General features: G+C 44.8%; 1 non-coding gene across 1 annotated transcript; it reads left to right on the top strand.

The window, feature by feature from the left end:
• The first annotated feature begins 357 nt into the window (after positions 1-357).
• Positions 358-430, top strand: TRNAK-UUU (transfer RNA lysine (anticodon UUU)). The gene has a single exon. It is a non-coding gene; the product is annotated as a tRNA-Lys (tRNA).
• Positions 431-10,079: the final 9,649 nt, after the last annotated feature.

Genomic DNA, 10,079 nt, shown 5'->3' with positions numbered 1-10,079 from the left:
GCACTGTGCGTATTGGGCGCACATTATGGGATCAGTGATGAACAAGTTGCGCTACATTAGGCGCAGCGTATCTGCAACAATTTACCTTCACAGTTGATTGGCGATGATATATATAAATATATATATTTTATCAGGGAATCCGTTCGATAGCAACCTAGCTGCTCTTATCCTAGTGACTGACATTGTTGCCTCGCAGCTGCGAATGCCTTTGTAGCTTTTGACTTTTAGCCATCTTCAGATATGCTTAAACGGAGTGCTACGCTTTTGACAGGGGTTCACAACTCCTTGAATAAATATTCGAATGCAATAAAAAATTAAATGTGTAGTTTTTGTATAACATACGCTTGAACCTCGTTCGCCCGGATAGCTCAGTCGGTAGAGCGTTAGGCTTTTAACCTAACGGTCCGGGGTTCGAGCCCCCGTTCGGGCGATTTTTTAAGTTTTTTTTTTACATCATGGTTTGTGAACGATAACTTAAATCGTGTGACTGACGTACGATGACGGGCTCCGTCGGAGCGGCTACAGCGGCCATGCCTGGTCGCGGAAACAAGGCTATCGCATCGGACAACGAATACCAGGTCGTACTGCCTACTTTGCCTACAGGTCTTTTTGTCTTAAACACCGTTTTCCTGCACGGGGACATCAGTGCCCGCCCATACCGGGTGGAAGATTTTCATGACGCGCCCGCTCCACTTTCGCTCCTGCCGGATGTTACCGCCTTAGGCGCTTACCGCATGAGTCATGTCTGGGCGGTTACATTCGAGGATGCCGACGCCACGAAGAAGATTCTCCATATCGGCGAGTTGAAAGTGAAAAATGCGAGATGTCTCGTGATCGACCCTACAAACCGGGATGTTCGAATGAAGCTGCACTGGTTCCTTCACACCGTACCAGACGAGGACGTGCGTCTTGCCTTCTCGCCATTTGGGAAGGTGACGGACGCCTCAAGAGAGCTGTGGCGCGCTCACGGCATGTCTGATAAGGAGTCGACTACGAGGATGGTGACCTTGAAGTTGAACGCTGGCGTGAAGCTCGACGACCTGCCGCACCAGGTGAACGTAGCTGGAGAGCTGGCGCTTGTTGTCGTATCGGGCAGGCCACCCCTGTGCCTTCGCTGCCGTGGCACAGGTCATATTCGGCGTGACTGCCAAATTCCACGGTGTGGTTCGTGTCGTCGCTATGGACACGACAAGGGCCAGTGCGCACGGACGTACGCCAGCGTCGCCGGGAAGTGAGCAGTGATGAGACGTCAACACTTCTCATGGATGAGGCCGATACGGAAGAGGCATCGAAAGAAGCTAGCGGACCAGCAGTGCAGGAGACCACGTCGGCTGCTCCTCCGGTGCACCATTTGGACGTGCAACCCAAGGCTCGCGCATCTCCTGGACAGACGCTTCTACCTCCGGCACAGGACGCCGAGGCGGCGTCAAAGAACGCAGTGCAAACGCCTGACGCTGCTTCGGAGAACGACACCAAACCGCTGGCGGAGCCCGTGGACTTTTCCTCTGAAAAGTCTAGCCACATAGCCGGAAAGCGGTCGCACGATGATGCCGGCGTCGCAACCGGATGAAATAGGTGGTGATGAGCCTCCTTTTAAAGCAGCAGGTATGAGGTGAGCGTCCTGGAAATTGCGGCCAAACGTTCCGGCCGAATCACGGCAGGCGGGGAAACCGCCTCCATAGTTTCGTGCTGTAGATATCGAAATGGGGTTTGGGGGCTTGCGACGTTGTCGTGAGGTTAGACACCATAAGATAGGGTTTCTTTTCTCTCGATATGGCGATCCACCTTCCTGAAGCACTACGTGTAGCGACTCTGAATGTACGAGGTCTTGGAGCAAGAAGGCGACAGTGTCAACTTAGTCGCCTTCTCTTAGAAAAGAATCTGCACGTGATGGCAATCCAAGAAAAGAACATTGATAGCCAGGAAGCGACTGATCGAATGGTGTCCACTTTCCGTCAGCATTACGATGTTTGTGTGTGTCATTCTGTCGGTACCTCTGGTGGTTGTGCCATTTTCATCCGCAATAGTGTCGGTATATCTATACAATCGCTCTTTTCGTGCCAAAGTGGACGCCTCCTAGTTGTCGATTTTTTGCAATATGGTCTGAATTTTCGTGTCATTTGTGCTTATGCTCCAAATGTAGAGGCAGAGAGAAAACAGTTTTTTGAGCATATTCAGATGCATCTGGATTGCAAAAAAGTATTAGTTTTGTTGGGTGACTTCAATTCTGTTTGTCGTTCGGTAGACCGTGTATAAGGTTTGCCAGTGCGAGATAAGAGTGCGGAGGTCTTGGATGTTTTGGTTCACGACCACAACCTAGAAGATATCGGAAGTGTTGTAACAAATAGTACTCGTCCACAGTTCACACATTTTCAAGGCGATAGCCATGCACGATTGGGCAGGCTGCACGTGTCGCTTGAACTTGTGCCACTATGCACATCGTACGATGTTAAGCCAGTGTCTTTCAGTGACCACTGTCTAGTTATTGCAACCTTCGGTAAAAAGAACACAGAAAGTACTTCAAGTGGGAACTTTGGAAACTTAATGCGAAATTGATGGAGGATCAGGGTTTCGATAAGGATGTAGATGAGAAGCTAAAGGAGCTACTCGCAGTGCAATCTTTAAGTATCGGTGTAGAGTGGGAGGAGTTTAAGCAATTAGTAAAAATGAAAGCCACCGAAATAAGTAGCATATTGCGTAATGAAGACAAACGAAACGAAATACTGCTTCATGAGCAACTTGAATTTCTAACGGGTATAGAATGCTTCCAACCAGGTACTTACACCAACAAATTAAGGAACATAAAAATTCAGTTGGAGAGAATCGATGCAGAAAAGTACAGAGCGGCGGTTATTCGTGCACGGGCCGAAAAGCTGTGGCCCGGTGAAACGCCCACAAAATGTGCGTTATCGGACGAAACACGATACGCTTGCAATAACGAAATACGGCAAATAAGAAGCGGGAATGACGTTTCGGAGGACCGCAATGTAATGAAACGCATCGTCGCTGATCATTTCAAAGAATTGCTCGGTCAACCGCGCACCATTATAGGGGGCTTTAAAGCGGAATTTTTGTCGTTAGTGCCAAAGCTAGATGAAGAAGAAAGAACGCGTCTGGAACAGCCAATTTCCATGAAAGAAATAGAGGATGCAATAGATGCACTACCTGTTGGAAAACCACCCGGCCCTGACGGCCTAGGAGTAGCATATTATAAAGCATTCAAACCAATTATAGCCCAGATTCTACTCAAAGTTATCGCCGAATCGTATAAGCGAAAACGTATACCACTGTCCTTCACAACTTCACAGATTGTTCTCATCCCCAAAACTGAAGCACCTGAAAAACCTCAGTTGGTGGGGTTTTATCGCCCGATAAGCCTTACCAACGTCGACTATAAGATATTTATGAAGGTGTTAGCCAAACGATTGCAGGGTGTGATAGCTAGGCTGGTTGACACGCATCAGACCTGTGGTATAAAGGGTAGAAGCATCGCCACGAACATACACGTAGCTCGAAGTGTGCTAGAATGTTGCGATGGTATTTGGTGATCGAGTGGCTATGATGCAACTAGATCTCGCTAAAGACTTAGACTGTGTTTCCCACGATGTTCTCTTCGCCAGATTAGAGCTCTCCAACGTACGAAGCGTAACAACAGACGGTGTCAGGATGGCGTATGCTAACTGCTCAACTCGGGTGATTGTAAACGAGGACCTGACAGACAGCGTGCAAGTGCTGTCTTCTGTCAGGCAGGGATGTCCGCTGTCGCCCCTGCTATTCGCGACTTACCTTGAGCCTTTGTGCAAGGCCATCCTAAACAATGAACGGATAACTGGCTTCAGGTTACAGTCAACACAGGTGAAAATATTGGCGTATGCCGATGACATTGCCATATTCTGTTCAAATAGAAACAGTATTTGTGAGGCCGTGGCCGTATTTGAATCCTTCTGCAAGTGCACCGGGGCGCAAATAAACTGGGAGCAGAGTTATGGGTTTTGGCATGGTGAATGGGAAGTAACGTAAGACTACTTCGCTCGACTTCGGTGGTCAACCACTGCAACAACCTACCTAGGCGTGCCTTTCGACTATTATCGCGACCCTGAGCCGTACTGGAATGAACAAGTGGCGAGAGCAAAGGCAAAGGCTAACACGTAGCAGGGGCGAGAGCTGTCAATGTTCTCGGGCGCTACAGTCTGCAACCTATTTCTTACATCCAAGATATGGTATGTCATGAATGTACTGTGTGCTTCGCGGATCAACATCCAAAAAATTCACCGTATCTTGGCCGTTTTCATATGGGCATCAAATTGGGAAAGGACCAGCCGCCCAAACTTGTTCTTGCCAGTAAAGAAAGGGGGCCTTGGGTTGGCACATTTATTTATGCGACAAGTTGTGTCGTGCTTTATGTACCTTCGCGATCAGAATGATGTGTTCCTTCGCACAGTCATGCAAGTGCTTTTATGTCGTCACCTTCCAGGATTTGTTGTATGCTCGCGTGAAGCAATGCACGGTGCCGTTAAAGGTTACCTGCGAGAACTCGTGCTTGGGTAAAGAATGTTGCATGTGCGGTTTTCTGTGCAGTATCTCGCCAATATTACCAGGAAAAAACTGTATAAGGAGCTTATTGACACTATGCTCCCTGTACCGATTTACCGTATGTCAAACCATGGAGGCCCAGGAGATGTCCTCAAAAGGGTTAAAAGAATTCCAGTACACCCTTCGCTAAAAAACATTTTGTATTTAAACTACACACTAACACATTATCAGTTAAAACATGGATGTATAACAGGGGTATCTTTGTCCCGCTGTCCATTAACTGCTTTTTATGCAAGAAACCTGAAACGATAGAGCATGCGTTTCTAGATTGCTGGGACCCCATATGTTTCTGGGACGTGCTACAAAGGACTTTAAAGAAAGAATTACCTTTAGATCCACATGGAATAAGATTCTTACCGGTAGAAACGGAGGCTTTTCCGTATGACGCTATAATGCTCCTGGGCCTCTACAGTTTGTGGAAAGTTGAACGCAGTTCAACAATGCGGGTGTCAATTTGCGACCTACACGTGATCACTTCATTAAATCTGTGGTACGGTTCAGGGATGTCCATCGGGCACTCCCTGAACAACCAACATGGATTGACATGAAGTTGAAGTTGAAGTTTATTTACATCGCCAAAAAATCAACGAAGCGGGTAGGCCCGGGCAAAAAGTGAACTCAATCACTTGAGGGACGCCCGAGCCCCCCTGTACAAGGCACACAGCGAAAACGCAAAGTGTAAAAGTCATAGTAACACTCTGGCTATTTAACAAGGGCAAAAATATCTCGTATATGCGTGAGTTTGAACAAAGCATCAACAGAAAAAACACAGCATAATAGTAAAAAAAAACACAGAAATGCATAGCAGCAAGATAAAATTACACAGGGTACATCGCAGCAAGATACGAAAAAAAGAAAAATACATGAACGCGGCTTTCAAAAAGAAGATATTAGTGAATTAATGCATTTCTCATGTCAACAAGTGAACATGTTTCAGGAATTATACCCCTTGACAATAATTTATTCAAAACAGTGGGCAGGCTATGTCGGAGCATCTGTTGCCCGTACATTGTACGGGAGAAGGGAATGTGCCAAATTTCTTTTTTGCGAAAGGAGTATTCTGAAAGATTTTGACTGAGACAGGGTAATTCAAGAAAACTAAGCTGATTATTTTGGATACAACGCCTATATTTTAATGCTAAGTAATATTCGTACACGGTATTAATCGGCAAAATTTGGTAACGAGCAAACAGTTCTCGAGTGTGAGCAAGGTAGTCAACGTTTGCAATGTAGCGTACAGCTTTCTTTTGAAGCATACATATTTTATTAATATTTGTTTTAGTGGTAGTACCCCAAACCAAAAAACAATAATTTAGGTGGGATACAAACAGCGCATTGTAAATAATTTTATGCGTTCGGGCAGAAAATGCCGAAATTTTGCGAGGATTCCGGTGCACGTTGCCAGTTTACTCATAATGAACTGAACTTCAGCGTCCCAGCTCATGGTCTTGCTAAAAATTACCCCTAAAATCTTGACAGTGTCTACAAACTGGACACGTGAATCGCCTATGTATATATGTATAGCAGGTTGAGTGGGAAACTGTCTTGTACTGAATAGAACCGCTTTAGTTTTTTTCGTGTTTATGAGTAAAGAGTTTGCTTCAGACCATTCCTTAAGTTTATCAAGAGCATTGTTAGTAACAGAAATCAGAGATTGTATGGAACTACCTGTGAAAAATAAACTTGCATCGTCAGCATAAATTACAAATTTCGGCTGGCTAATAGTCAAAACAAGGTCATTTATATACAAAATAAAAAGTAGAAGTCCTAAAATACTACCCTGTGGGACACCAGCAGTAATAGTTTGAAATGAAGATATATGTGGCCCTATTTTAACGCATTGTACACGATGACACAAGTACGATTTCAGTAGTTCAAGTGGAGTGCGACGTATGCCATAAAGGTCTAATTTTTTAAGTAAGGTGTTATGATTAAGGCGATCGAAAGCCTTTGAGAAATCTATGAAGATGCCGATGCACAATTCTTTATTTTCAAAAGCATGAAGAATAATTTCTTTTTGAGACAATAAAGCTGATTCGGTAGATTTACCTCGTAAAAAGCCATGTTGTGCTGTTGATAACAATTTAAACCTATTGCAAAATTTCATTAACCGTTTTTCAATGATTTTCTCCAACCCTTTCGAAAAAAGCGGTAAAATGGAAATCGGTCGGTAACTTGACATGCTATTTTTATCACCGCTTTTATATAATACTGTTACCTTAGATTTCTGCATCTGCTTTGGAAAGGACCCGCTTGATAAGGCAAGGTTTTAAATATAAGTTAACACTGGTGCTATTAGAGTGAGGACAAATTTTACAGGTGAGATTTGAATGCCATCTATATCACAAGACCTGTTGTTCTTAAAGGAAGTAAAAGTACTGCACACTTCAGTGTCATCCGTAGGTTCCAAAAATATACTATTGCTATTCCGTCGTATAGTGTTGCAAGCGAAATCTGCGCTCAGACCGGTATTTACAATATCTTTGTAAAATGTATTAAATTTATCTGCAAGTGCAACACCCTCAATACGTTCACCTTCAAACCAAAGCTCTGTAACTACTGACGTAGACTGTGCTCGGTTTAATAATTTATTAACTTTTTCCAAACTTGTGCGCTACCATCACAGAACTCCTTGTCAAACTCATTGTACAGAAAGTTTCTTTTTTCGTTTCTGAGAAAAGACGTTACTTTATTGCGGTATTGTTTAAACTTGTCTAGATCAGCAAGAGACTTGGTCCTCATAAATTTCTTGTATAACTGGTCTTTCTTTTTAATCATTCTAAGGCAATCTCGATTTATCCATGGCTTACGACTTCTAGTGGACTTTTTTACAGTTTTCTCAGGGAAGTGATCATGGTATAGGCGTTTAAAACAGGTGATGAATGCCTCATACGCCGCATCTACAGTCTCAGAAGAAAAGACATCATCCCAGTTTTGATTTGAAAGAATAGAAAAAAAGGACGCGAGGGTGTATGGAGTAATATTTTGCACAGTATTCTGCGCTGATAGGTTGTGTTGTTTATTTGCGGCACATTTCAGGAGCACATAAATGGGATAATGGTCGCTAATAGAACTGTGTAATACACCTGAGAGTAAGCTACTAGTATTTAGGTTCGAGATAAATACATCAATAAGTGTGGCTGTCTGCATCGTAACGCGTGTAGCCGTCTGAGTCAGTATGCAATTACCACTCGATTCTACAGTTAGTAAAAGAGCTTCCTGCGCAGGAGATCGTTTCAGAAGATCAATGTTAAAATCGCCCCCAAGAATTAAATTGAACTTGTTGTCGCTTACGTAGCTGAAGAGGCGGTCTAAAAATTCAATAAAGGTACTTATGTCAGCATTTGGGGGTCGGTACGCTACGGAATAAATATAACTTTGTGATAACAAAGTTAAACATTCAACTTCGTTGCATATAAATGAAAATTCCGAAAGAACTTCACAGTCGAACTTATTTTTAACCAAGATAGCAAGCCCACCCCCCATCCTACGGGATCGATTTACAAAGAAGCTCTGATATCCGTCCGGCTTGTAAATTTCTTCGCCACATGTATACGATGTTTCAGTCAACATGATAGCGTCGAACTGGAAACTAAATTCGTCTAGAAATACTGATAACTCATCTTCTTTGTTTCTAGCTGAACGAATGTTAAGGTGCAGGCAAGAAAAGCATACATCTGAGTTGATTTGAATTATGTTGTTGACATCTCGCGGTGACTTGTTCATCATTCAAGATAGACTGCTTAGGCTCGCGAAAACCGAAGCAGTTTACGCAATCTTTTCTACGTCATGCGCACTACGGATGTGCAAGACAGGAGATTTTTCCTCTTTTCGCGCATAGACCTTGCCACCACGTGTCCAAGCAAAGCGCCAGTTTTTCGCCTTTTTTTGCGCGATTGCCATTCCGAGCAACTGTTTCATAGCAGGGCAAAGGTGCTCGTTTACGAACACAGGTTCGCTAGACTTATGGCCAAAGTCACGCGTCGAAAGTTTCAGCTTTCTTGCCTTCTCGAGCACAGTGTCACGCTTAGATCGACATTTAAACTGGACAACAATGTTAGGAGCAACATTCGAGTTTTTCGCTTGAACACGGTGGCAGACGTCAATATCTGACTCCGAAATGGGCTCACCAACAAGTCTACCAATCTGACTCAGGGTGTCAGGAATGCTTTCACCCTGAGTGAAAGGCAAACCCTTCACCTCGAGGTTACATTTTCTGGAGTACTGCTCGGAGGCAGTCATGCGTTGCTCAAGCTGAAACGCCCGCCCCTCAAGGGCCTCGCAGTCCAAAACAAGCTTTTCATTAGTTTTTTTGAGAGATCTGTTTTCTTGCACAAGCTCGTCACGTTCCTTCTTTACTTTCTCAAATTCCAAGTTGAAGAATTCGAAACTTGACTTAAGTTCGCGGATTTCTTTGCGTAATTCACGCTCCAACCTTGCCTTAAAGTCATTCATTTCCTTTCTTAGCTCCTCCTGGAACCGAGCAGCATCAGCCATGGTACAACACAGGTAAATGGTTAAGAGAAAATAAAAAATGCTAGGAACTTGGCAGCAGTCAAGGCAGCGTAACAGAAATATTTTGCGTTGAAAAAAATACTGTACGAAAAATGCCAACCTGCAAAGATAGCAGGTGCAGCGATTATGTCGATTGTCCGTGCTGCCTCCGCTGTGCCAAGTGACGTAGTCCTGGAGCACCACCGGCTTTTAAGCTTGCTTCCCCTGGCGGATGTGATGCCGGTAACTTGCTTGCGCTGTCACCGGCGTTCCTTTCCTGCAACAACAGTAGCAGCCGCCGCTTGACGATACAGTCACTTCGCCAGGGAAGATTCCAAGGTAGCTGCAAAGATAGCAGGTGCAGCGATTATGTAGATTGTCCGTGCTGCCTCCGCTGTGCCAAGTGACGTAGTCCTGGAGCACCACCGGCTTTTAAGCTTGCTTCCCCTGGCGGATGTGATGCCGGTAACTTGCTTGCGCTGTCACCGGCGTTCCTTTCCTGCAGCAACAGTAGCAGCCGCCGCTTGACGATACAGTCGCTTCGCCAGGGAAGATTCCAAGGTAGCTGCAAAGATAGTAGGTGCAGCGATTATGTCGATTGTCCGTGCTGCCTCCGCTGTGCCAAGTGACGTAGTCCTGGAGCACCACCGGCTTTTAAGCTTGCTTCCCCTGGCGGATGTGATGCCGGTAACTTGCTTGCGCTGTCACCGGCGTTCCTTTCCTGCAGCAACAGTAGCAGCCGCCGCTTGACGATACAGTCGCTTCGCCAGGGAAGATTCCAAGGTAGCTGCAAAGATAGCAGGTGCAGCGATTATGTCGATTGTCCGTGCTGCCTCCGCTGTGCCAAATGACGCTGTGACATGCTAGATAAGCTTGCAGCACTGAAAAAATTTTAATATGTCGTGCCAGCAAAATCCTTGTTAACATGTTTGCTTTTTTTTGTGCATTTTTTGTGTATGTCAAAGCTGGCAATAAAGACATGAAAATAGAAA

This window comes from Dermacentor albipictus, unplaced genomic scaffold (assembly GCF_038994185.2).
Source record: "Dermacentor albipictus isolate Rhodes 1998 colony unplaced genomic scaffold, USDA_Dalb.pri_finalv2 scaffold_14, whole genome shotgun sequence".
Taxonomy (NCBI): domain Eukaryota; kingdom Metazoa; phylum Arthropoda; class Arachnida; order Ixodida; family Ixodidae; genus Dermacentor; species Dermacentor albipictus.
This window is presented reverse-complemented; position numbering and strand designations above follow the sequence as displayed.